Source organism: Passer domesticus, chromosome 10, assembly GCF_036417665.1.
Source record: "Passer domesticus isolate bPasDom1 chromosome 10, bPasDom1.hap1, whole genome shotgun sequence".
In the NCBI taxonomy this organism is placed as follows: Eukaryota; Metazoa; Chordata; class Aves; order Passeriformes; family Passeridae; genus Passer; species Passer domesticus.
The window spans coordinates 40,266,722-40,294,437 of NC_087483.1; the positions used below are offsets into that span (position 1 = coordinate 40,266,722).

Consider the following 27,716-nt stretch of genomic DNA (forward strand, 5'->3'; position numbering starts at 1 on the left):
TTTATGCTTTACCTGAATGTCCCTAGAGCCCATTATTGCTGTGTAGTCTCCTCTCTCACATTAAGATTATGGGGAGTTACCTCTTAGTTTAATTTAAAGATTATTGCAGCTGGTTTGGGCTCTTCCCTGGTCTTAGAGCTCCGTGGTTAGTAGTAATCAGTGATAATTCCTCTCAATGTTTGGGATTTTAGGAAAAAAAGCCTTGTATCTTCTCAGTCACACAGGTCTTCTGCACTTTTCCCTCATTTAAAAATGAAGAGATGCCAGAGGCCACACCTTGTGGAGAGGTGAGTGCTTAGCCATGATTCATATGTTTGTGAACCTGTTGTTCTTGGGAAAAGTTCAAAACTTGAAAAAAAATCCACTCAAAAGTAGAAAAAACCCTACTCAAAACATGATTAAATATTAATTCTAAAGGTGAATGCCTGGTTGGCTTTCGGGCAATGTCAGGGTCCTAAAGTCGAAAATCAAAAGGTTTTTAGAGATCTGAAATTCCTATTAAATTCTGTGGTTTAGCAGCCTAAATCCAATTGAAATGCGGTGTAATTAAGACTTCCAAGACACTTGGGGTTTGTTTCTAAGAAATTATGACCTGTGGGCAACTTGTAGCGTTTTCAAGGGACTATGTAATTTTAAAACTATGAATACTGGTCATTTCTGTCAGGGACCTTAAAAAACCTCTGTAAAAATGCATATTCCTTAAGAAAAAGCTTTTTTTTTGGTGGCATCAAGACCCAGGTAATATAGTTTCTCACTTGAACAGATCCTTCACAGTGTCACTGAGATTGTTGTAGAGCTATGCCTGTGAAGGAGGAAAAATATTATGTGAGAAAAGGTGGTGGGACCATTTGTCTTTGACTTCTTTCCTTATGAAGATGCTAAGTATCCCACTGATGCAAAAGGGTCAGAGAGAGCAAAATGTGCAAATAATTTAATAAGGAAAAGAATTGTAAGACAGAAACTCACCAGAGTAAGGGACAATGGAATACAAAATGCCATAAAAGATAATAGGCTTAGATGAATTGGCATGTGTTAGCGATTATGCAATCATTCATTTCCCACAGATTTCTTTTTATAGGAAACCTTGGAAAATCCCTGAAGAACTGACCGAGTCATTTAACCACAACAGGTTTCTTTTCAACATGGCTGGGAGTGGGCGAGGAATATTTTCACATGTTTGTGCAGTGCTGGCTGGTGTGGAAGTGCTGGAAGCAGCGGCGCAGAAGACGACGGAGGACGGTGACTCAGCCCCACGGCGAGTGGGGCCTCCTGCCACCCTCCACGTGGGGACCAGCCAGCCCAGACCCAAGTGGGAACGCTCTCATGTGATCAGGGGGCTTTGAGGTTTGGTCCGTGGCTGATGAGACAGGCGCTATAGAGGATGAGGAGAGGGGATTTTGCTCCAGAGAGTGTTCCCAGATCCGGGCTGGATGTGACTCTCTCTGGCTCGCAGGGAGCAGCTGAGCTCTCCCCCGTCACTGGCAGAAGCAGTCGTTTGCTTCCTTGCTGTCATTGGCTGTTTGAATACTTGTGTTTCTGACAACAATTTTCCTTCACCACTAGGCTAGGGAAAACAAGACCTTGAGCTGCAACTCTGAGTTTCTTAAAGATTTGTTTTTCTCCTTTCTTTCTTTTTTTTTTTTTTTTCCTTTTCAAACAGGCAGTTGTCCTTGCATTCTTCAGAGCAGCTTCTCACAGCCTCAAAATGTCCCCGCTGCTTTGAGATGTGTCACTGGAGGAGTCACCCTTCACCCTTGCTCCTGTCCCAGCCCCCTTGTGTGTGTGACATCTCTCTCAGATTCTCCTTCTGCTAAAGCTTCCTGGTGCTGGACTTGATGATCCTGGTGGATCCTTTCCAGTTTGGGATACTCCGTGACTCCACTATTTGTTCTCCTTGGCCCTGTGGAACAAATTTGCCCAAGCCACAATAGTGAAGGGAGGAAGTGAGCAGGTTTGTAGAGTTTCATGGAGATTTGTGGCCCCAGAAAATGGCACCCTGGATCAAGGAAGTAAAATGGGTTTAATCACACCCATTTCATAAGAACCTTCAAAGCATAAATTTGCTGGTGTCACTAAAATGATCTTAGTTGGGTGCAAGGTGTTATTCTTTTTTCCATATAAGTAGCAATATGAGATGGTGAAAGACTTTAAACTCCAAGTCCTTTTAAAATAGTGAAAAATAAAATCATTTTGAGGATCTGGATCTCCCTTATTTTTCAGCTTTCAAATCCAGAATTCTGATGTCTGAGAGATGTTATAAATCAAACCCATTCACCAGGTTACAGACATTTCTGAATATGAAGTAGTTTATTATTAGAAAAAAAAACAAAACAAAAGAAAGCTGCCACTAAATCCTGCAAGTGATTAAAAATGGTCATTAAGAGTATTTGCAAATATTTATCTTAGCTTAAGTTAGATGGGCACAATTTTGACTGAGCCATGAGGTTTTTCCCCCTTTCGCTACATTACTAAGCCAACTATGAATAGCAATGTTTTCATTTTTAAGACACATTGTCTCTCTTCTCAGTTTCAGCTTTCTCCTGCTAGAATTTGACCTGTAGTACTTGGATAAAAAAAAAGTAAAACAGGGTAAGGAGCTGTCCTAAAGGGTTTGATCAACCTCTTCTCAAAATACCAATACCTCACTAAATCCTTCTTCCTTCAAAATATCAGCAAACAACATCAAAACCAGCTTGCTGTCATCTGCAGCAGGGAGGGCACCTGGTGGTGGAGCTCACCTGGTGGCTTTGGGTCACCAACAATGGTCCAAAGTCGAGAGTTGTTCCTGAGTTTGTTTCTCCCACAGTATCTGAGCTGATCATGGTTGCATGAAATAAGAAAAGCAGTCAGCTCCAGTTGGCTCAGGGCAGAGCTTCTAAAAGAGAAAATTTCTTGACAGTCACACAATAAATTTTAAAAAGTTGTCATCAGTGAAAGCTGTGCATGATGGTTCTCACCTACGTTTGATCAAAAATGGCTCATGATTTCAGGTTCCTTTGAATTGGTCACTGAAAATGGTGCTGCTATCTCTGCTCCTATTTTAGTTTTCTTAGAATCATAGAATGCTTTGGGTTGGAAGGGACCTTAAAGTTCATCTTATTCCAGCCTCCCTGCCAGGGACATCTCCCACTATCCCAGGTTACTTCAAGCCCTATCCAGCCTGACCTTGGACACTTCTGGGGATCCAGGGGCAGCCACAGCTGCCCTGGGCACCTGTGCCAGGGCCTCCCCACCCTCACAGGGAACAATTTCCTCCTAAAATCTAATCTAAATCTACTCTTCAGCTTCAAGCCATTCCCCTTGCCCAAATTCTCTTTTTAGTTCTTTTGGAGACACTGTAGGCACCTGAAGTGTCTCTAAAGTCTTCCCAAAACCTTCTCTTCTCCAGTCTGAGCAATCCTGTCTCAGTCTGTTGCAGCCTTCAATATTTCCATGGTTTTTACCTGTGATTACAGTCTCCATACATGCCGTCAGTGGCCAGGATGCCAAGTTTTAAATTATTTTGAAAATATTTCTGAAACATTTTTGCAGTTAGAAAATTCAGACACAAGGTAAACTCCGAGTTGCCCATCATGTTTCCTTCCACAGGGCATGGACACCAGCCGGAGTTCCTCTTGCAGCAGTGCACTGAACCAATCAATGTCTGTGATTTTGAAACAGTGTTAATCTAAAGCAACGAGTTCTGAATAATGTTTATTAACTATATTTTAATGACTTGTCAGTTTTCTTAAACACATGCTGAAGTATTTTAGAAATCACTTAGTAAATGCAGTTTTAATTCTGCTCCCATATTCATGGGCTGCTACTTACTTTAAAAAAAAAAGAGAGATTAGAAGGTTCAGATTTAGAGCGGCAAATTGCTCTGCTAATCTGCAGGTATTTCTCTTCTTGATATGGCCACTAATGTCTAATCTTAGCAACGCAGGCTCCATCATTGTGCTTTTTCATTAGAGCTGCAATGAACTGTGTGCCAGGGACTTGAACTCTGGTGACAAGCTGCTCCAAGCCTGCGAGCTTTCACAGGAAAATGTTCTAAATGTGAGTCTAAAATGATGCTGTTAAGTTTGTGCAAAAGATGGGGAGTTCACCGTATGAGCTCTGGTAGGAGCAGAATGCCTGTGAACCTCTGGGCAGCATGGGGTAAGGGCTGGCCACAGACAGGAGTCTATGCCATGAAAAATTTTCAAACCTTTTAATTTGTTTCCATTTCTCATGAGACAGAAAAGAGAAAACCTTGGGAATTATATTATTTTTCCCTGCAAAATGTCGTGGAACAAGGCTATGGAGCACATCTTTCCTCCTGGATGCTGTCGGCAATGTTGGGAATGCCTTCAGAGTTGGGATTTGGACCTGGACCTCCCGCCATCCCTGGGCGTGTACATCAGGCTGTGGGTGAGTCTGGATTGGCTTCCTCTCTTTTTCCTTTGGCTATCCAAGCCCCTCATCCCAGACTTAAAATCCTGGCAATGACATTTTTTTGAGAAAAAGCTATGTCTCTGTGAAAGTTTCAATGCTATAATAATTTTTTGATCAGCTGGAGTTCTGGTGAACTCTTTTTGTTGGAGGTTTTAATGGTTGTGACTGGTCTGTGACCTCGGTGTTATGATGTGCCCTTGTGTGACTTGTCTGCCCCTCTCCTTGGAGCATGGAACAGACTGGTTTTGGTGCAGAGCTCAATAATGAGAGATGGTCATTGATATTTATTTCCTTATGAGTTGGGGTGCTGTTCTTGAAAGGGAATAATTTGGAAATCCTCACCTAGAGGTAAGAAGTACCTCCAGGGAGTTATTCCCCAGGTGTTGCTGAGCACAGAATTTTTGATAACTGCCTGTTTTCAAGTTTTTCCTGTTACTTGAACTTTGCCTTCCTATATTCCTGCGTGGTTTCCAGTATTTCTGTGTTTCTGCAGCCAAGTGACCATGCAGACTGCTCCCAACATGCTCAGAGCTTATCCACTTCCCTGTAGAACAATCTTCTCTATCTTTATGGTTTTCCTCTGTTTCTATAGTGTCATAATTTTTTTTTCATAATCTTTCATCTTACTCATTCCAAGTATGTACTAGTTTTGATCCTCCCCTAGAAACTTATTTCTCAGTTCTTTTGCTCCTCAGACAAAGGGATTAAAGATATCCTTTGAAACCAGTGGTCATTTGGCCATGGACTTTAAAGACCATGAAGCTCTTAAGGAACAAAATGGTGAATACAGCCCAAAATCAGCCTTGATTTAATGTTTTTGAAATTTATAAGTTTAAACTTCCACTTTCTGTTTTTCTGCTTGGACTTATGGCCCACTGTGCGAAAAATTCAAGGTGTGGGGGGCACTAAAAGAAATCACTGTCAATTTCCAGAGCAGACTTCAAAGGAAAGCTCACTTTTCCCACTGCTTTTTATCTTTTCCCTATTCCTAGTGCTTGCTCCCATTTTTTTTTGCTGCTGTTCTAATTTTTTTCCCCACTTTTAATTTCTCTACTAACTTTAATTAGGCTCATGAGCTTGATCACCAGGTGGGTTTTCCCCAAGCTTCCACAGCAATGCTTTCCAATCGCAGCAGGCTTGCAAGGGAATTTTGTTAAGCTGCAGATAGGAGACAGGAGCCCAGTGTGATCGGATCCGGTGTGCTCCATTGCTAAGTGGTTTTTATATCTGGTGAATTCGCCAAGAAGGGTTATATATTTAATTATTTTTAAGCAGGGAGGCTTGAAAACCCCTGATCAGTGGGGTTACCAGAGTGTGAGTGAGAGAAGAGGGATGTGGTGTTAGCCAGGGGAATGATTCATACCTCTGAAGTTAACCAAATGCTCGTGCATCTCGGGGAAGTGCTCTGCATCTTCCAATTGCCTTTTCTGGGGAAAATGCAGTGTAGGGGGAAAAAAAGGAGAAAAAAAAAATCCCTGGATTGGATTCTGTAGAATTTCAGCAGATGTGAAGTTCAGAACTAGGAAGGAAGATTGGCACACACCTTTTGGGAGTTTTGTGCACAGTTTTCCTGAGCAGGTTCTCACGGCGTAAGCTTTTCCTGTCTCAAATGCTAAGTAGCATAAAATATGAGCTATTGGGGTAAATTGCAGTTTTTGCAGCCTTTGCTTGGAGTATTTGCATATTCAGAATCTGCCTTGGGTTTTCTTGTTTTTATTCTTATCCTTTTAAAAGTACATTTACCTGGAGAAGGGCTTAGTTCTGAGTGCACAAAATAAGCATTTTCTCTGCAGTTGACTTTAATCCTACCAAAAGAATTAACACTCAGAGCAGAAAACCTTCTTTGGGTCCTACAGGGCATAAGAACATCTCAGGTACTGGCTGCTGGTTTAATAAAAGGATAGGATTTCCATTTACTTCAGGCAGGCTTAATGTATTGTTCTTGTAGTGAGACAGTCAGAATGAGTCAGGAGCCAAAGAATACACTTTATAGACACAAATAATCGTAAATTCAGAATGTCACCTTTAGGCAGAGGCATTTTTATTATTGTTAGTGGAGCTGCTGAGTAGGTTTGATGTTTTATTCTCTTGAGTACTAAATGTTCCAGAGTACCACAGCCCTATCTTTATCAGGCTCACAAGGAGGGAGCACAGCCAAACTTGCTTCCTATACTTCTCTATGATTGATAGCAGATGGCATGCTTTAAAATAAACCTATCCATTAGCAGTCCTCAGTGTTTTTACTCAAGGCATTTACAACTGTCTCAACCAGAAAACACATTCTCTCCACAAGCTCGTTTCAGTCTGCAACAGCTGTACAGGTGCAAATCTTTCATTAACTCTTAAACCGTGGTGAAATAAATGCTGCACTGTATTTTATTTTTAGTGGAAGAGGTTGTTCTTCAGAGGCAGAGTGGATTCTGTTCTCCCTTTGCATGTGGCAGAGGCTTGTGCTAATAAACTGATATTGAAATATGGGAGGTTTTAAATTTAATTTTTTCTTTTAAATATTTTTTCCCTAGTCCTGTGTAAACGTTTAGGATGCTCTATTGCCAAGACATAAACGTGGCTGTCTGTAGGTATATAGAAAAAATTGGTGAAATAACAATACTGCAGGAATTGCAATTCAGGGCTGGGATTCCTGTGGGACAGCAGCCACTTCCTTCCCTGTCCCTGTAGCATCACCTGGAGTGGCAGCACTGGCTGGAATCTGATGGGGGAGAGGCTGCAGGTGTCCCCCACCTCTGCCAACGTTTTTGGGGCTTTTGTCTCTATGCTGGTTTATTTGGGCTATTTTTCTCTATTCTGGTTTATTGGAGAGATGCAGAGAGGCACACACTCACATGCCCACACACACATACATTTTCAACCTGATTCTGAGCTCATTGCTGGCAGGATACTCCATAAATAAATTGCTGAAACCTGTCCCTCTATTCCAGTTATTTTGCCTAGATTTCTATGCAATACTCATAAAGGCTGTTAAAATTTACCCAGCAGTCCTTCCAATACAATAAACTCCCAAACACGTCCCCAAACATTAGTACACTACCAGCAAAAGCTTAAAATATTAGTAGCAAATCTTTAATATTAGCATTTAGCATTAATATTAGACAAGATCTTAAAATATTAGAGCCAGATAAAAGAGTATTAACAGGGGTATAGGAGTCATTAGGCAGAATAACCATCACTGATTAAATGGATGCTGAAACTTTAACACGCAAACCAGTTCAGATGATAAGAACTTCACAGAGACAAGAGGATCCTTTCATTTAAAAGGAAGTTGGAGAGAGGAAGGTTAGGGATTTGAAAGCTGGTAAATAAAACAACACAGCAGGAGAAGTTATATAGAACGTGCTGTCTTGTTAGTGGTGATCATGTCCTATGTTATTTTTCTTAAGCTGAAAAGATAAAACAAGAAGACAGGCAATATTCTGTCACAAATAAATGGAAATTGGGGCATTTTTTGTATAAATCCAAAGTAGCAGGAGAAAAATACAAATGTGCTCTCAGCACTGTAAGTCTATATAGGGTAAAGGAGGTGCTAAAATGATTTAGCATGATGGACTGCAGCTACCATGTTCTTTTTATGGCACAGCAAACAAAATCCAGGGAATTTGAACTCGATAGCATCAAGCTGGGGTTCTGGGGAGCAGTGGGGCAGCCTCTGAGCAGGACTGAGCTCTGGGCTGGCAGTAGGAACCAGCCCCTGGTGCAGCTCTGCCCTGTAAGCACCTGGAGAATTTGGTGCTAAATGAAACAGGAGGGGAAAAAAACAAGGCCAGCTGTAGACATAAGAAGTTTAAGAGCATCAGTACTTGCTTCCAGCTAATCTCTCTTGATGACTCCTGTAAGCAGCCACGGCTGGTCGTTGCTGTTAATTATTCAAAGCCCCACACCAGTTTTGCAGCTGAGTGGTGTAAGAGGATGTGCAGTGTCCCCATTTCTCAGTCTGACAGGGGGAAAGGCATGAGGCATCACTGAGTGACATCCTGTTTTCCACACAGGAAAGGTGAGACTGGGAGAGGCAGCAGCTGACCCCATTCCACAGCCACACTGTCACCCTGAAACCTCACCTCTTCCTGGAGGGTCTGATGAGCTGGATGCAGGGCAGGACTCATCAGGGTCATGTTATATCTTAAAACTATGAGTGGGATGGCTTTTTATGAAGGTTCAGGACTGCATTCTTGTGTGTAGATTAATAGTCCAAAAGACACATGATTGCACTCATTAGTGCTCCATTGGAGGAGGAAACAGAGGGAAGAGCAGGCACCTCGGGGTCTACAGGGTGTCCACCACATCCTCAGGCTGCCAGACACCAAAAGGTCAAGACTGTCCATATTTTCCCCCATAAGAAAGATGGGGGCAAATTTTTAGCAGGGCCTGTTGTGATAGGATGAGGGATAAACTGAAAAGGGGTTGGTTTAGCTTGGAAATAAGGAAGTTTTTAATAAGGGAGGTAAAGCTGTGAAAAAGGTTGTCCTGAGAAGTGATGGCTGCCCTGCTCTTGGTCAGGCTGGATGGGACTCTGGGGTACATGGTCTAATTGAAAATGTCCCTGTTTGTTGGAAGAAGTTTGGACTAGCTAAAGGTCCCTATCTGAAAATATAGAAAACTATTCCCAGAAAACAATCTACTCCAAAAGGATCTGTTCTAGAGACAACAGCATTGGTGTGTGGGATAGGTGTCTGTTGATGGCCAGCCTATAGCAAATAGAATTTATTTCATTATAGCTTTTGGAGCTGCTGGTGGGTTTTTTATTGTGATACTGGCCTTTTCTTTGGTGTCCAGGACTGCTCCCATCCACACAGACAGGTCCTTTAGCCTGAAGCAGAAATTCTAAAACACTTGTCAAAAATGGCTGCTCCTTTTGGTCCACTGGGGTTTTGGGAAGATATCTCAAGTCCATTCCTGATGTGATTAGGAGCTTTCTGAAGAAAGCTTTGCATAAAATATCTTCTTCAATAAGCAGAATCTGGTACTTTTGGTTGTCACTGACCTCACTGTGGTTGTTTCCAGAAGCCAAGGTGCACAGGTGCCCAAATATCTAAATATTGGCACATATTTTCCTCATGAAAGGCGGGAAATATCTCTTTTTATTTTTCTAAATGGGAGCCATATTCAGTGCCTCAGTTAAACATATTCTTAAGCACTGTATGAGCTCAGGGCCAAAGAACACAGTTTATTATGATACCACAGGTTACTGCAAATTATGTAGGGCCTTTGTAGCAATAGTTTCATTTAGTAGATGAAAAAAGAAAAATCCTTTTATTGCCCCTCCAAACCCTTTATTTATTAATGAACTAGAAGGATGTGATGTTGTTATTATTAAGAAATGAACAAATTTTGCCTGGATGAGGTCCAGCACACTCGGAACTGGTGTTGCCTTCTAATAGCTCCTTTTTCTGAATCAGGGAATAAGTCCCAGTTCCATGTCTGAGCTGGTAAATGGAGGGTAGCCAAGGGGGACAGGGAAGGGGAGGGTGGAGAGGGGCTACACTTAATCCCCAGTGGATTTGCCCTTTCTGTGAATAAGATGGATTTCTGATGCTGGTGTCCATGCCCTTCATAGCAGTGTTGCCAGTAGTAAATCTGTGCTTGAAGAACCCCCCATGCCCCCTGCTTTCTTGCCAAAACTTAAATAAAATAAATCATATTTTGGAAAGCTAGTTATACAGCCAAATAACAGAAAGGTATTGAAAAACTCTTGTGTGCCTAACATTAAATGAATTTAAATTGGCAGTAAGGAACACACGCACTAAAAATAAATGCAGTAGTATGGGCAAGCGGAAGTAATGGAATTTAAACAAAAATGTGATGCCAAACATTGTGACTGGTATTCAGGCCCATTGCAGAACTAACACTGTGCATCCATTGCACACAAACTTTCACAGTTTAAATGTTCATAGTTAAATTTGCTGGTTTATCATTTTTTTCTTGGAAAAATAAAATATCAGGGGAATGCAATATTCCTGCTGTCAATTGCATTACAAAAGGTGTATGTAAGCCCTCTTTAAGGGAAGAACAGCTTGAGGCTGGGGATTTTAAAAGCAGCTAAGAAACAAGGTACAGCCTAAACAGAAGCAAAACATTAAGAGAAGAGAGAAGCAAAGGGGGAAAAAAACCCAACAAATCCCCCAACTTTAGGAGAAGATTAAAAAAGTTTCCCAAAGGATCAGCATCCTTGAGATTAAACATTCCCATATGCAGGCTGACATTTTAAAATGTGGGTCTTATAAACGATAAGGAGGAAATAGTGAGAAATGCAACCTTAAATATTTTGAAGCACGACTTCCTGTATTATGTGGCAGTTGGCAGAACTTTCTGGAGAAAGATGCACGCTGCAAACCCAAGTGGTGAGGTGTATGAGCTTTCCTAAAAGTTCCCTCCTGTTGCTTACCAGTTTGGTGTTCAAAAACTTCCACACCTTTGGAGTAGCGTGGCAATATCCCTTCAACATTGCTTTTAATCTCAAAGACAGATGTTTTAGATCAATCGCTCAAAACGAAACAGTTTAGCAGTCAGAAAACACTGTCAGAAAAGATTTGTTGTAAGGAAGACAAAACCGTGAAATAAAATTGAACTTTTATCCCCATTTGGATGGGAACTGCGCTTGGCTGGGAATCCCAAGGGGATGAAGGCAGTGGCCTATCATGTGTTGAAAAAACAAACAGATGACAGTGCTCTGCAGTAATCAAGCAAACGCTGCTTCTGGGAAATGGTGTGATCACCATTGTTCAGTGCTGCAGGACCCAAAAGAAAGAAAATTATTGAAAAAAGGAAGGTGGCCTCGTGACTGGGGTGAGGGAAGACAGGACAAGCTGATGCCAATGGGCCTGAGTTCCTGCTGGCTCTGGAAATCCCATGTTTTCCTTGTGGTTAAGGTGTGACATAGCAAGTCTCGGCAGAGTGTCTGGGCTTTGTTTTCCAGTGTTGTTCAGAATCAGGAATGATGAACACAGCAGCAGTGGAGGGTGTCAGTATTTCCTGGATGCAAGAGCTCTTCTAATGGCACATCTACCCTGTGAGGGTGGGCAGGCCCTGGCACAGTGTGCCCAGAGAAGCTGTGGCTGCCCCTGGATCCCTGGAAGTGCCCAAGTCCAGGCTGGATGGGGCTTGGTGCAACTTGGGATAGTGGAAGGTGTCTCTATCCATGGCAGGGGTGGGAACAGATGAGCTTGAAGGTCCTTTCCAACTCAAATCACTCTAAGATTTGAAGATCTTTCTATTTCTGAAAATCCAATGCAGATGGGGCAGTGACACTCATGCAAATAGCCACAAACTCTGTGCATCCAGCCAGTTAAACAGAAGTGACTCTTTCATGACATCCCCAAACTCCTTGAGAAAAATCACTAACTTCCTGTCTAATTCTAGATATTTTACAGCAGAAATACTAAAATGTACTCTTTCCCATAAGGCCTTGTTTTGTTTTGTGTCCCGTGGTGGCCTGTTCATATGCTGAGCTAGAGCTCTGCTTGGCAGCATCTTTTGGACTAACCATATTGCAGTGTGGTACCTGTTTGGAAATGGCAAATATTCCTACCAGGGATGGTGTCTTGGAACTAGTTCCAGCCCTTTGTCCCCCCTCATCCATGCTTGAGTGCACCACATGCTTTTCTCTTGCCTTGTACTTTGCTTTGGGAGGTTTTTGCAGAGTGGTGCCTTTCCCTGCCCGCCTCCCTGCTATCCTCTGTGCTGGATGAGTTTGCATTGTGTGGTGTTTTCCTCTTCATTTATTGCAAACAAATCTGGTCTCTGCCATTTGTTTACTCTTATACTCTGTCTTTATGCCTTGGTATGCATTTTTAATTAGATGCGCTTCAGTTCTTTCACTGCTTGTTAACACTTTCGTATGGTAAGTACCGTCTCCACCAGTCCTGTGAGCCCTCCCTGTGCTCAGGAAATCGGATTTGCTTCTCCTAGCCTCGATTATCATTTGATACAGAGGCTTGTTCCCTGGCTGGCCTGTCTGCTGTGAGTGCTTACATTCTCATCGTGGACTTTTAAGGTTTCTCCCCTGCACAGCCGGCATAATCCAAGTGCCCTTATTCTGCTTAAAAATATTCTGCGTACAGAGAAATAGTGTTTTTGCTATTTGTCTGGGCTGTTTCCGGACTTCAGCAGCTCCAGTTTGGATGCCTGACATGGAGAAGTCCTGGACAAAGCCTGCAGTGTGTGCAGATCAACTGCCTGCATTGTGAGAAGTTCTTCTGCACACGCAGAGCGGGTCCCAGGGATCAAGAATGCGCCGAATTAGCCCTGAATGCGTTGGCCATCGGTCCTGTGAATGGAGGATGGATGTGTCTGGAGGGGAATACTGGAGTCCCAAACACATGATAGCTTTCAAGAACTGCATCTTTCCTGAGTGCCAGTATTGTTAAAGTATAAAATTACTCCTTTTTTTTCTCTTTTTTTTTTTTTTTTTTTTTTTTTTGTAATAGTGTGAACCCATTCGTGCCTCCACTGCTCTCTCTTGCCTCTACATCTGACTCATGCCACAGGCAAAGGACTTCACCCTTTCTAACTCCCCTCTATGCCATCAGCTTTCTGGAGATGATCTGGGAGCTGGGATGGAAAAACTTGACCCCGCTCCACCCTTTCCCTTCCAATTTGCCCACCCTGCTGCAGCACTTGCCTCGTGTTGCAGAACCTGCATGATCTCCAGGATTTCATACCCTGCTGAGGGACTGCAAGGTTAAAAAGTGACTAAAACGGCTATTTCCATCTCAGATAGTCTTCCCTGATCCTGCTCTCTGACTGAGGGTGAGGTTGCCAAAGGTCACAATCCACTTCAGAGTGCACAGAGATCGATATCTGCAGAAGCCAGTGCCTGGATTTGCTCCCTTTCCCCTGCCACTGCTGTATTTCACAGAGAGGAGCCAAGAAACATTTCTCCTCCCTTCCAAGAGGAAGGGGAAGGAAAAAAAAAGGAAAAAGTCTTGTCTCCACACTTCCCCCCACCAGGAGGGCATTGTGTTTGGCCTCTGCTCCACTTTTTGTTATAAATTTGCATGGTGTGATGTTTGCTTTGGCCGGTGTGGTGGCAGGGCAGCAGCTGGCACGCCGACACCACGACCAGCTCCTCTGCTGGAGGACAGGCCAGGACAGGGTCCTGCCAGCCCCCTGCGGCATTGGAGAGGAGATGCCCGGTCTCTGGGAGGCTTCAGGAGGTGGAACTCCCTCTCTGAGGTTTGGGATGTGGAGGGCTGTGTTTTGCGCCGAAATGTCGCGATTTTGGCGTTGGTGGCAGGAGCGGGGAGCTCGGTGCTGAGCCTGTGGAAAAGCATCGCTCCGTGGAGCACCCTCACATTGGCAGGGACACGCAGCACATGGACTAATGGGTCTTTTCCACTTTAATTTCTACTCTAAAATGACTCTTTGTTACAGTTCTCAGACTCGGCGCCAACCGTCACGCCACACACCAGATCTTTCTTTCTTTTCTGCCCTTAGCTTTGCAGAGAAGCCTTTAAAACAAACAAACACAAAACTGTGAGAAACCGAGGGAAGATATGGACTGGCCCACTCGTTAGTGCTGGAATGTGGAAACTATGAAGACATCTTTTTTTATTACCAATGCTGGAAAGCACAGTCACTGAGTGGGCTGGGATACAATTTATACTACATGCAGTAGTTAAAAAAAACTGCAAAAATGGGTGTAACCCTGGGCTGTGGTTCAACTGGCCTTTCAGCCCCCACTTGAGATCGGGCCATCCCAGGGGGAAACTGTGGTTTGGAATAAGAGCATGCATTTAATTTCGCTCGGAGAACTTATTGGAGTTGGCACTTCAAGAAAGAAGCTGAAGTATATTTTTTGTCATGATTAGTGGCCCCCCTCACCACCACGTTTGATTATTTTGGAAGCTGAAAAGTTAAATTCTTATAAAATGATGATTTACAGTCCGTGATTATCCAGGTAGGGTGCGTGGATTGCGCCAGCTTGGTCATGGGACTCCAATCTCATCCTATTTCATTGCTGTGAGAAAATAAAACTAGAATGTAAAAAAGCTGAAAACACATCCTCTGATTGCTCAGGGAATTTTCTTAGTCATACGTTATCTTTCCTAGTAGTTTCAGTTATTTTGTCTCCACTAAAACCCAAAGCAAAACACTGCCCTGACACTTTCTCCTTGATTTTGGATCCGCAGTGGCCGCATTTATTTTTATCTCATGTCGTCTTTTCCCCCATGGTTATGCAAATCCATGGAATAGGGGGCAAAGGGAAGAGGCAATTTTAAAGCCAGTAAATTCCAGTGGAAGGTTTCTTCAGTCTCTCTGAGCAGGAATATCCTGGGTGCTGCTGTGGAGATGGGGCTGCCTCCAAATAGCACAGGGGTAGGTGCCAAGTGGGGAGGTTGAATATTTTCCTTGTAGACGCATAACTTTGCCCACAGGATTGAAGTCTCTTGCCTTAATGCTCTGTTAAGCTTCTCGGGAAGTACAAAGCTGTGCCTAAGGAAGCACACGTTAGGGAAATGTGTCTCCTTATGATCAGCTGCCGGAGAAAACCTCGGTGTGGAAAGGGTTTGGTGGTGGGTGAAGTGTGAGGCTCCTGAGAAAGATCTTGGAGAAAATAAGGGGCATCAGCATTTCATTGTTTTTCCCAGCAATGTTTTGCTGTTTCAGTTTAGAACTTGCTGTATTTTGATATGCTGCTTTTTTTTTTCCTCCCCTTTTCCCCCTTCCAAGGAATTATTTTGAAATAGAAAAATTTATTTTATTTCAAATTTATCTAATTTCTTTCCCCTCCCTCCACCTCTTCCCTAATACGATAATATTTCCTTAAACCGGTATTTAACTCTTTTGTACAGTAGTAGATACTCAATGGGCTCCCTGACTAAAAATCCAGCAGGAGTAACATTGGGATGGGCTTTGTGAGCAAACATGAGTGTGCTGGTGTACATGTGCGGATGTAAGGCCTGTAGAATCACAGAACATAAAGGTTGCAAAAGACCTCCAGCATCACTGAATCCAACATCTGACTGATTTCCACCTCTTCAATTAAACCAGAGCACAGAGTGCCACATCCAGTTGTTCCTTGGACACCTCCAGGGATGGTGAATCCATCACCTCCTGGGCAGCTTGACCACCCTTTGAGTGAAGAAATTCTTCCCAATGTCCAACCTGAACCTCCCCTGGCAGAGCCTGAGTCAGTTTCCCCTTGTCCTGTAGCTACAGGCAGCTTTGTGAGTTTTACAGAAAAAGTTGGAGATACCCAGAGTATATGGCACATGTAAGAGCCTTCTGCCAGGGCTGTGCTGGGTTACTCAATGCAATTTGTGGTCAATGTCTGGAATCACATTCAACGCTTGTTTGCTCTTCCTTTGAGTACCATTGCTCTGCTCATTACTGCAACGAATTAACCACAGTCTCTAATCTTCTGTGGGGCCGGAACTTTCTGCATCCAGCAACACACAGAACCCTCTCCTTGCGTGGTGTGTCAGGGGGCTCTAAATGCATCCTTAAATGCTGCTTAAACTAGGATGAGTTTAAATATCCATTTAAACTTGCCTCTGTTTTAGGATGAGGAGATGAGGGCTTGAATATTTATGGGAAAAAAAAAGTCATTTAGGTGCAAGGTCCCAGGTTTGGAAAACTTGGTCCATGAAATATATGCAGTGAGGGTGCTTGTGGTTATATAAGATAACAAAATTCATAACTCATTTGGATTAATCTCTCAAGTTACTAGGGGCATATTGTGTTCACATTCATCTTGCCTGATTATGAATTTATATTACAGTTTTTCAACCTAACAGACATACATGGTTTAAAATGCCTGACAAGGGCTATAGGGTTTGGAGTATAAACTCTGTCCTCTAGTTTCATGAAGCACCATATGGAAGCTTGGCCCTCCTTAGAAAGATCCGAGCCTCTCCCATGTCAGTCTGCAAAGGAACTGCCCATCTGAATGCCAAAATAAGTAGAATAAATTATTTCCTTGAGATACAGATTCTAATGTGCTTAACCTCAGCTCTCTTTTTCACGTGTTCATTTCATTTGTGAGTTCTCTGGAAGTCGAGGGTTTTTGTTCAAACTTTTGGACTCCTTGTGATCTGGCTGGAAACTGGAGCACATGGAGCCTCAGATGTAATCAGAAAATGCCGTGTGAAAACGAGGACTGCTGGGAGCAGCATCTTTGTTAAATTCCAGCTACTCTGAACTTGTTCCTTGCTGCTCGAGCCCTGAGCTCACTGGTCGTAGGACTCTGTGTGCAGTCTGATTTGATTTCTGAGCCCAGCTAAGGGAAAGAGTTAAGCTTGTTCTCCCCTTCTCGTTGGCAGAAAGTTTGCAGTTTAAAATTACATACTGACTCTGGTGTAGAGACACAAGAAATTATAGAGCAGACACTGTCCAGGACAACGTATAATTTAAAATGTACTAAAGAATGTATACCACATGGCAAAGTAAGTGAAGTGCTTCTTCAAATATAAGTGTTTTGCATAGAAAGGCTGTAATTATCCACTCCTAGGGAAATGTTTGCATTCATTCTAAATCAATATTTACTATTCATCTCTTGTGTTCAACAAAACAAGGATTTAACATTTTTTTGTTTTAATGAGGTACTAAGACTACAATAATACTACAATGTAATTGTCTTGATACAAAATATTGCTAAATTGCGTTGCTATTTCGGGAGCAAACAGTTTTAAAGAGGAGGGGTGTCCCTGTTTGTGAGATGTTACTGCAGTAACACACAATTCAAACCCAGCCAAGCAGGGAGACTCACCAGTTCCAAAGAGCAGTTAAAGCCTCCTCTCTGTTAAGGCCCTTAACTGGGATCATTCGGGTGAGTCCTCTGCTTCCCCCGAAAGTATCAGCCTCTTTATAATGATTCCTTTGCAGCTGGCATCTCAACAAGCACAACAACGATGAGATTTCTTTCTCTGGTTTTAAGCTTGGCTGTTTTTTTTTATATTTTTGCCCCCCTCCCAGCATCTTTCAGCCAGGCAGCAGCAGCCGAGGGCGGGCGGTAATTGGGCTGCAGCCGTCTCTGCCTCAAACCTGTTGATGCAAATTGAGTTTCCTGAACTTCACCCTCCTGGGAAAATCCTGGGGAGGGAGGGGTGGTGAGGAAGTTTGCAGGATGATATCAGAGCTCGGTCCTTTACCTTTTTGAAAGAACTGATCTACCTTGAAAAAGTTTGATGTGGTACTTGGGGAGGGCATGGCAAAGGAAAAAAAGTCCTAAAATTGCATGGGAAAGTCACTGCCCATTGTGAGGGGGGTTGGAATCAGATGATTTTAAGGTCCCTTCCAACCCAAACCATTCTATGATTCCTGCACCAGGACTCGGGTGGAATGAGAGCATCTGAGAAGGATCAGAGTCTCTGGGAGGAACAGCACATTTAATCACAGCCTGTGGCACTGCTATTCTGTGGTTAGGAGGATGTCCTTGCATCAAGCATCCCTCTCTTTGAATTTACCTGGCATGTCTTAAGAAGTAATTCTCAAACTTCTCCAACTTCAAAAAAACCCAACAAGCATGCATTTTTGGCACTGCTGTGGCTCCATGTGAATCAAATCAGATAACTGGAAACACTTTAGTTGGAAAATCCTTTAAAATCCTTTTCTTTAATCTCTACTTTTTATTCTTGCACACTGCCCACCATATTCCAGGCTCTGGCCTACCCTTCCCAACACTAAATGCTTCCACTTCTGCTGCTGAAATTCACAGTACAAGCATAAGCTCTTGAGTGGATTTCAATCTTGTGCTCAAGCAGACCATCCTGTATTTTTTCCCTGAGTCTGAAGTCATTCTTGTCCTCTTAGAAAATCATGCACATAAATGGGGTCAATAGCCCTGAGAGAAGAACAGTCTCTTTTCTCAGCAAATGTTATTGTAACTGGTGTTTTAATTCTCCAGATATCACTCTCAGTGTTCTGGGTAACAAAGGGCTGTGTAGTGCCTAATCATTCAGCAGTGATCCAGGGAAAAAGCAGAAGGTTAAGAGCAAGTTCCTAAAGTCTGTAAAATCAATGGGACACTAGAAAGGGAACTGAAGTGTACCAGAAGGGACCTCTTGAGGGTCATTAAAAAAAGCAGAAACTGATTATGAACAGAGCTTTTACCCGAAGAACTGGAGGGGGCCAGCAAAATCATTCTGCTGCACTCCAGTTAAATGTCTAATAGTGGAGACATTTTCTACACAGCCCATAAAGGATAATGAGGATGCCTTTGATAGCTTTCAAGAAAGTTGTTCTTGTCAGTGTTCACAAAAACATGATCTGGGCAAGCACTCTCTGCACATACAGCCCGTGGTGATCCCACACAGACGGTGAAAGGGAAGATGGCAGCCCAAAACTCTGCATTCCACCCCTGAAATTCATCCTGTCAGTCACATGTGGGAAAAATTGGATCCACCTGACAGTATGATGTAAACTGCAGCAGTGATGGATCTTGGTGTTGCCTGCTGGCTTGGTGCCTCACCTTGCTGCAATGGGGGATGTAAGGAGAGGTGACCAAATCGTGTAACTGCCTCCAGAATGAGTGAGGAGTAGTGGTTTGTCCTAGAACTTATTGAAATTGATTGCCAACAGCAAAGTTAGGACTGGAATCTAATTGCTTTCTGCTCAGTTTCTGTGTTGGGAAAGCAACCCACGGCAGTGGGAATTGGAATGTTTGTTCTCCTCCTGTCTCTGACCCTGATCCTCTGTGTGGCTCTGGGTGAGTCACAACTTCACTGTGATTCATTTTCCCAATGAAGCATATTAGTATGATCCGACTTGCAGATCTTACCGGTGTACTCTAAGAATGATTTGTAAAAAAAAAAAAATTACATGGAATTGTGTTTTAGAAGTTAAAGGTTTTATTGGTCACCTTAAAGTAGAGATCTGGCTCATAGAGAGCAGACTCTGCTCTGATTTTAGACTACAGAGCAGCTCTGTTGGGGAAAAATACCAGAAACCTTTCTAGTAAGAATGAACTTGGAGTTCTTTGTGCTTCAGACGAAACAAACCTTTTCTCCAGAAACAGGCGTTCACAGGGATGAACTGAATATGAGTCAGTCCAACAGTTCTACAGCCAAATTGTGAAACTTTTGTGTCATTGCCCCATGATTCCAGCTATCTTCAATTAATAGAAAAAATGCAGGAAATTCAGGTGGAAGGAATGCATGGAAATTGAAGTCAAAGAAAAATATTCGTCGTGGCCTTGGCAAAGTGAGTTTTCTAAGCTGAAGGAGCTTTTAAGCAATTAGCATCTGCTGTGTGCAATTACTGAGTGACACGCAGCCCCAGATGGAGGGCTCAGCAGCCAGTGGCCATCTGGATTTTGGTCTCCATCAAGGGTACACTCTGTTCTGGGCTTCACCTGGCCCAGGAGACAGCCCTCCCTCTGCCCCATGTTGCACAGTCAACCTTGAGTCATTGGTGGGGGAAACAGTGAGACAATTCCTCCAGGTCTCTCAGGTCCAAAGCTTTCTGAAGTCACCGGAAAGATTATGACTGGAGATGTTGACCTCTGAATTGATGCATTGCCCCCAGTTTTCCAAAATGAGGTAAGTTACTGGGCTAAAGTCCACCTCTCAGCTGTAAAAGTGGCTTGATGTGCACCAGCCTCTGCAGGGACATATGGCTTGGGAGCCTTGGCATCTGAAACTACACAAAGAAAATCAGCTCTTAAAGGGAGAATTTTGTCAACAGGCTTTTTTATTTACAAAAAAATGCAATTAAATTTTTCTTAGAAGTGCTGAGAGGTATCAGCCACAGCCACAGAGACTAATTCTCTGAAGTAATGCAGTTCTAAAAGTGAAACTACAGTTCAGTTTGTGAAATTCAAAGAATAAAAATCAAAACCAACTGACAAACAGTTTCTGACTACTCTGTATCTAAAAATGGGACAACCTCATTTGGTCTATTTAAAAATTGTGAACCCGTAATGCTCATATGCCAAGTTCAGCATGATGAAAATGAAAACGGTTGAGGTATAAACCCTTGGAAAACAGGGTTTATAATGGAAACAGTAATTGACTCTCAAATACCGCATCAAAAATACAATGCTATAATACAAAGCCTCATTTTTGGGATCCTAGCTCTGCTTCTGACCTCAGGTTGGCAGACAAACACCTCACCACAGAGCTAACTGATGGTTATAGGTTTGGTGTTTTTGTTGTTAGTTGTTTCTTCTTTTTTTTTTTCATGAAGGCGGAACATGGCAAGTGAAGAAAATTTATAGGACCAAAGCAAAATTGGCCAACAGTTCAAAAGTTCTCTCTTGTAAGCTTTTGATATTTTTCCCAGTCACTGATTCTCTCTCAACTCATAAGATTGAGGAGATGCCATGATTCTGTTCTGGGTGAACATTTTATTTTGGCTGATGGTTTTATCTACTTCAGCCTTACAAACAGTTTAACTGCTCCTTCCAAGGTCACACATTTGGTTATCCTGAATGGAGAAGACCAAAAAAGACCAATATCTTTGTAGCTGTTGACTTTCCCTGCTCTGCATGTCTTTAACAGAGAGGAGAGGCAAAGCAAATATTCCACTGATCTCATTAAAGATGCTTCCCAGAGCCTTTGCCTGGGCTGAGCCAGAGTGCCACTTTTGCTGCCAGTTATGGCTCCCATGACATCTTGTCATTCTGGGCTACACAGAAAGTACCAGTTCTAGCTGAAAATGTCATCAAAGGTGGTGAAATAGGGAAAATCAGGAAGCTCAACAGGGGAGAACCACCAGTCAGCTGTGGCTGGTAAATGCATGTGTGGACATGTTAAGTGAAAATACCCTGAGATCTGCATGCATTTAAGGAAAGGAAAAAAAAAAAAAAAAAAAAAAGAAAAAGAGACATTCTACTACAGTGATTGAGCTTGAAGTACTTTAAAAATTACTGCTGTTCTGTGCAGCAATAGATTATCAAATTCATATTTTTTTGAGTATTGAAGAACACAGAGCAGAAGCATTTTCTGTCTATAAATGTTCTTTCAGCTATGAATTAAAAATAAAAGTAACTACTTTGGTTTTTTTAGGCACTGAAGATGATACAGAGTCATAAACTTTGATCTTGGTAGAGCTGCACCTTCACCTCTGCCAGTTTTGCAATGGCTGCAGTGGTGTTTGCAACTGGACCAGGTGGGTGCACAGGCAGAGCAAATCACAGCTTTGTTGGTGATCAGTACTGGAGCTTTTCAAATCCAAGGAAATAGGTCATGGACATTCCAGAAATATAATTTATGTCTTCTTAGGCAAGCTTCCCAGTGATGGTCCCATGGGCACTCTTTTTTCTTACCTTTAGCCATTGAGCACCTTTCATTTCAAACTATTCTGTTGATGTCACTGCAGAGGATCTGGAACCAAACCCAGAATATTATTGTTAAAGCATTTTTTCCTGGAATAGAGAAAATTCACCTTTACTGGCAACCATGTCTTTATTCAAATGCTGCTCCTTGTGAAAATGATTGGGATATTGGCAGTGCAAACAACAAATAAAGACTCCAAGAATTGGCCCTTTATGATGAGTGATTTATGATTTATGTCTAAACCATATAAACTACATATTTCTATTTGGATTTTGAAAAACAAGCCAGGAAAAAACAACAATAGCTTAGGAAAAAAAATGTGTACAGTGGTGGAATGTTAGTGCAGTCTTTGGCAAAACATCAAATAGAGATAAGACTCGATTCTATAGGGATATTAACATTTTTTATAGCAATCACTGTGAAATAAATCTGAGAATGTATATTTAAATTATAAGAAAAACACACAGCCTGAATATGCATTTTGTAGTTAACTGCTCCCTGTTGTTTTGGGCTCTTGTCCTGCTTTAGCAGGATTTTTGAGGAGGAAAATCCTGACTGGAGCACAAGTTACATTTCAAGTCCTATTTTAGGTGGTTTGTACTAGTGGATTTCCCTATTTTCCTTATCATTTTTCTTTGATTTGCTTTTTTAGGAGCATTATCCAACTCAGCTTGGCACGGCTCAAGTGCACAACTGCAACCTTTTCCATGACCCAAAAGTCAGTGCCACTCTGTGGGCTGGCAGTTTGCAAATAAAACATATCCTTAATGAAGTGTGGAAGCTCCTGTTCTTTTCCTTCCTCAGGAGACGTGCCTTAATCTCTGGCTCAGAGCCTTGTCAAATGCTGCAGTACAGAACTGGCAAGCTCAATGCTGCTAATGGATTGAAACCTCCACCAGGTTGTTCATTTCTAGAGGGTTTGGTTTTTGTTTTTTTTTACTGCTTTCCCCTTCTTTTTTTCCCCCCTAAATACTGCGGCAACCAAAGCATCACTCCAGCCCTCAGTCTTCCATAATTATTGGTTAGAGACCTCAGTGACAACTCTACAGTACACGTAAAAGAAATTTAAATTATGCCACTATAATGTACCAAGGGTTTGGTTGTATATGTAGGTCAATTATTAAGGGAAAAAATAAGATTAAAACCAGGGGGCTGTTCTGTGTATTTGAAGTTATTCCCGAAGATATAAAACTGTGCTATTTATGCTTATAACTTGTGACATATTCTTTAAGTCACAGGCATTTTTTCTGTTCTCCAGCAGAAACTGGAAATGTTTGGATTTTTCACTTTTTTTTTTAATTTTTAAATTTATTTTCTTTTTTTTTTCTCAGAAAGTGATGAAAACCTAATGAAAAAAATTTGAATAAGATGACTAAATTTACTAAAAATTAAGTACTGGTAAATATTACAGGTCTTTTATTTTTTTGTGTTCTGGATATGTCTGTCTAATATTGAAACAAGAGGAGTTTTCACTATCTGGGCATAAATTGTGATAAATTGATAAATTAAAAAAACTCTGTGTTTCTTTTCAAAAATTTGGATTTTTAAAATTCTTTTTTCTTACAACACACATGTAATATGTGATCCCAGATTATATTTTCTAAAAATGCTGGTGTTTATACAGCTGAAGAAAATGATACCTCAGAATTTACCTCTTTACTGAGTCATTTTGAGAGGGGGTCCAGGCTATCAGGGTGCAAAATGCAAAGCACATTTTCAGCATGGTGGGAAACAACCTGTATGGCAACCTGTTGTCCAGAGCTTGAGAACTTTTATACCAGGAAAACAATAAAAAAAAATGCAGCAGAAAGGGGGAAAAAAGCAATTATTCAATCCCTCCTGCTAGGGGCAGGAATTTGTAGTGTTCCTTTAGTCTTTGTTAACCTGGTTCTGTCAATGTCAATAACTCCATGACATCCTGGGAGGGGGGAAAGCCGTGGGATGCCGGGTACTTGGGTGCTAAAACGTTATCAAACAATGTGTGTGAGCTCCCTGCCATTGTGCCTGCGCTCCTCGCAAGCACAGGCACTCCTGGGGGAAAGTAGGTTACCCTCAGCTCTGCTGGTGGATGGAAGGGGTGAAAAGGAGGGTTTTCACATTCCTGCCTTTTTAGATCCACGCTCTGGCACGTTCCTGGAGGGGTCTTGGTGTGATTTCTCTGCGGAGCAGATGGGAAGTCAGGTTTTCCCAGCAATGCTTTGGCAAATCGGGGGATTCATTGTTATATTAAGGTTGGAAAAGCCCTCTAAGGTCATGGATTCCAACCATTCCCCAGCACTGCCAAGGCCACCGCCAACCCATGTCCCCAGGGGCCACATCCACACAGCTTTTAGATCCCTCCAGGGATGGGGACTCCACCACTGCCCTGGGCAGGCTGCTCCAATGTCCAGAAGGATTGCACCTCTGCTGATGTTCCCCACAAAGATTCTGTCCATCTCTGGAAACCATTCTTTTTGAATTTATTTCCATCAGTAAGGAATTTATATAACCTGTTATGACTCTCATTATTTCCCCTCTAGAGGGTTTTATTAAGGAAAGAGTGGGAACATCCATGCATCATCTCACATAGATGGTCTAGACCCCCTGGAGCAGCTCAGCAGCTGCAAGGTACTTGAAAATACTTTTGAGCTGCCTGCTAGAAGAAGTGGTTTGCAGTCTGTAAAGGCAACAGATTTAGGAAAGGAAATAGGATATGATATAGGAATTGGCCCAGCTGTGAAGTGTTATGTCAGTTCAGGGAGTTTCTGGAAGAAAAAATGAAGAAGAGAGAAGTTAATGTTTGGCTATCTTTTCTTAGAAGGCAGAGTTTTATATTAAATGTTGAGTGTCTAGAATGCCTTGAAAGAAGCCTGAAAGGACACCAGAATCCTAGGGAACAAAAGGAAACTTGTGGAGGAGATCAGATACTCCAGAAAAGCTGAAGCTTAGAGGCAGAAACACTGGGAGCTGTCTGGGGTGGGGAAAGGCATGAGTGGAGAGATTAAAACCCATTTGTAAAACTTGTGCAAGGATGGACTGAGGAGTTTAACATGAGGTGAGAGGACTTGAGGAGCTGCAGGGATGTGGCTGTATTATTTAGCTGCTGGATTTTGGATGAATGACTGTGGACTTTGGAGTGCAAAGTGTGGATCACATCCCAGTGAAGGGAATCCTCACAGAGTTATTCTCCTCTGCCTGCACAGACCTTGGCTGGTGGTAAAGGCCCAAAGTGGCTAAGACATGTTTTAATGCAAGGCCTCCAGCTGTAAATCAATATTTGAAGTAAAAGGTTTTAACAGTTCATTATGGAAACTTCATTCTGAGAACAATTACAAGTTTAAAACTGAAAGTGAGATTTGGCAAGCAGCATCCATACTTAATCAGTCACACTGTGGCTTCCATGCTTAAGATGGAGGTTGCAGCTTGTTTGTTCTGAGAAATGCAGTGTATTCATTCATCATGTTTATTCAAATTAGGGTTTTCGAGGAGTAATGACAATGTTATTGTGCAGAATTACCCACTGTGGTTTAAAAAATGCACCTGCCAGTATGAAAATCTGGGAATCTGGTGATGGCAGGTTTAAAAAGAGTTCAGCAGCCCAGTGTTACCCTGTGAAAAACAACAGAGCACAAGCTCCCGTGACTACTTTGACAACAGCAACCTGTGCTTGTAACTTTACATTTCTTCTTTATCTCAATAAACTTATTTTTATATCACTAAATGTGAAATTTATTGTCAGCACTGGAAATGTGGGCTGTATCACAGCTACATTAGGAAGCACCTTGCTAATTGCTGCAGAATTAATTCAGGTATTTACTTCTTATTTTCTCATGGAAAAACAAAGTTTCATTATTGTCTTTGCTTTTGCAGAGAAATATATTTCCTTGATGACTTAGAACTGCATAAATCTCTTCCTTTCTGAATTTCTTTACATTTTATTAAGGCACTTTGCCTCTTCTAAGGCATGGTTATTATTGAGAAACACATACACTGTCTGTAGGAATAGTTATTGGGTTTTTTCTCTGTTCCTATAGAGGTCCCATTGACAGTTTCTCCTCCGCCTCCTCAGAATTAAAAAAAATAGAAGTAACAATAACAGTCTTGCTGTTTTCTCCCTTCCAAGTAGGTAGAAGAAAATTACTTGATTAGATTATAGGGTTTGTATGTGTGTTTAAAGAATTTATTGTGGGAAATCTATACTAGAGCCAAAATGATTAATGGTAATTAATGTTCCCACATTTAATAACAAAAGAATTAATAGAGAGCAGCCACTTACCATAAAGTGTTTCCTTGACATTTCTCACTAAAAATAAAATTTCTGAGCATGCCACGTAGATTTTTGGGAAAGAAGAAAGAGAAAGATTAGGCAAGGAAACATCTCACTGTAATTTAAACCATTATTTCTCTGACAGCTTTTTATCTCCTGTCTGGAAGAAATAAACATATTAAATTTTTTATTAAAATAGTTAGGCTTTGTGAGAGTCCTTTTTTCCCCCAGTGCAATAATAAATATTTATTTGTGCCAGAAACAAAGAAATTTCTCTGCAAGGCTTTTACTGATGCTTAGCCAAAGGTAGGATTCTCTTAACCTCATAAATACAGATCTTGTGCACTTGCTTTCTCTTCTCCAGCAGATATTTTTGATGTATAAGTAACATTCTTATAGAGACCAGGTCACCCACTGGTATTGATCACCTGCCTCGCTGTCTTCCTTTTACTGTTTTTTATGGAGGATGAAGTGCCCAATATCAATTAAAGAACAGCTCCAAAACACAGAGTTAAACCACAGCCACAGTGAATTTCCAAATAAATAACAAAGGCTTTCCAGCAAAGATCTTCAGACATACGGGCTGGACACTGGATGTGGCCAGAGAAGGAGTTTATCGTGACCCAGCGAGCTCTTGCAAAATCCTCCTTCTGTTGCCTGTGCTCTGCCTATCCCCTGTTGTGTTCCATTGGCATGGCTTTAAATATCACCTCCTACCCAGCAGCGCCGCGGGGGCAGCGTGGCTGGATGGAGTGGCAGGAGACTGGTGTTAGGCACTCACATCAGAAAGGGGATTGCATCCATTTGGGAAAAAGCTCTTGGCCAAACCGTCCGGTACAGAGTGAAATTCCATCCTTTTGAAGGGAAAAAAAAAATGCAGGGCATGAAAAGAAAAATACTGTCAGATGTCCGTGTACTATTAGCACAGAATAATTTATACTGAATTCTGCTCTCACTGTTTTGGTAGATCTGGATGTGCTCTGCCTGTGATCTGGATGTGGCTGGGGTTCCTCTGTCTGTGCTTCTGGCAAATGTGGTCAGTGTTTAACCCAGACTGTATTTTTGTGCTCGCCATCTGCTTAATTCTGAATGTCAGATCCACAACTGGCCTGGTAGTTATTGCTATTCAGCTATTTTGAACCCAGCTCAGTGCAGATAGGAGAGGATGTACTGGTTGTGTGAAAATGTCATTTGAGCTGAGTCTCCTCCCAAGAGTTAAACCCAAATCTTCCTGAGAAAATAATAAGAAAGTATGATTCTCCCATTTTTTTTATTTATTACATTGTTTTCTCCAATTTTGTGCCTTGGCTTTATTACAATTAGGAAAAAAAAAAAGAAAGAAAGAAAGAAAGGAAATCTAGTAAAGGCTGAGCATGTAAGAGTTTTCCATCTGGTTGGAATACCTAGTCAATGGGGATGCCACACTAATTCTTTACTAAGTAATTTTCAGAAAGATCCTATGTTTTCAGGTGTGGAAAAACTTCAATATGTGACTTAACTGGAAATGTTTAAGTGAATTATTAAGTTAAAGTGAATTATTAAGTTCCCTACTTTAACCCTTCCAGGTTTCTTATATGAGGCTGCTCGGATTCTTGTCTGGAGCATCTAATAAAATCATTGGGAATGGTTTTGATGACTCACTATAACTTAGAAATTTGGATGTAATGCACGAATGCTGGGAAAACTGCTTACAGATATTTCATGTTAGGGAAATTACTTAACACTCACAGTTATTACAGTTATTTGTATTCTTCACAGGTCTGATTCAGTCTTACAGTTTTGATGTCTCAAACAAACGTCAGCACCTTTACAAGGAGCACATTGAC

The 27,716-nt window shown here is 41.9% G+C and overlaps 1 long non-coding RNA gene across 1 annotated transcript; it reads right to left on the reverse strand.

Annotated features, from left to right (window-relative positions):
- Nucleotides 1-19,846: 19,846 nt before the first annotated feature.
- Nucleotides 19,847-25,925, reverse strand: LOC135309246 (uncharacterized). Its single transcript, XR_010369553.1, has 3 exons — nucleotides 25,900-25,925; nucleotides 21,635-21,692; nucleotides 19,847-20,007 (listed from the first exon to the last, which is right to left on the reverse strand). It is a non-coding gene; the product is annotated as an uncharacterized LOC135309246 (long non-coding RNA).
- Nucleotides 25,926-27,716: the final 1,791 nt, after the last annotated feature.